A 506-nucleotide genomic window follows, 5' to 3' on the forward strand; every position below is an offset into this window, starting at 1 on the left:
AAACTTTGGGGCAAAAGGAAAAAAAATCCCCGATAATTTCCCTTTTTCTTTTATTCTAAAAGTAAAAGAAATTAAATTTTTTTCCTACCGGGGCTGCGGAATGGGAACTAACCTAATCAGGGGAAAAAAACCATACATTCAAGTTAGTCGTGTGTCTTATAAGCACTTGCCAGTAAGATCATAGAAAAAAGAAACAGAATTAGACGACTGCAACAGTTGATTTATATCTAAATCTCGTCTCTAATCTAATTAATCCTTATCTTCTTCGGCCTCGCAGATATCTACAGAACCAGACCAATAATCCTTACATAATATTTTTTTATTTCAATCTTTTAAAAGTTAATATTAATAAGGACAACGGAAAATAAATATACGAAACTTACAACAACATCGAACAGCTGATTCCGAGATCGCTTAGACGACTGAACGCGACTTCGTCTTCAGGGGATTCGGTTTTCTATGTTTCTAAGGGAGACTTTATCTTTTTTTCACTTATGGCTTCATAG

The 506-nt window shown here is 34.2% G+C and overlaps 1 protein-coding gene across 2 annotated transcripts in view; it reads right to left on the reverse strand.

Annotated features, from left to right (window-relative positions):
• Positions 1 to 506, reverse strand: part of LOC119593051 (phytanoyl-CoA dioxygenase, peroxisomal-like) — an 85,323-nt gene that overhangs the window by 54,068 nt on the left and 30,749 nt on the right. The window contains exon 1 of one of the 2 annotated variants that reach the window (XM_037941951.1): positions 384 to 452. The exons of the other annotated variant lie outside the window; for it this stretch is intronic. The gene's annotated coding sequence lies outside the window, so the exon portion shown is untranslated. Of the gene's footprint in view, positions 1 to 383; positions 453 to 506 lie in introns of those variants that run through there. 2 annotated transcript variants of the gene reach the window in all.

Source organism: Penaeus monodon, chromosome 31 (genome assembly GCF_015228065.2).
Source record: "Penaeus monodon isolate SGIC_2016 chromosome 31, NSTDA_Pmon_1, whole genome shotgun sequence".
Lineage (NCBI taxonomy): Eukaryota > Metazoa > Arthropoda > Malacostraca > Decapoda > Penaeidae > Penaeus > Penaeus monodon.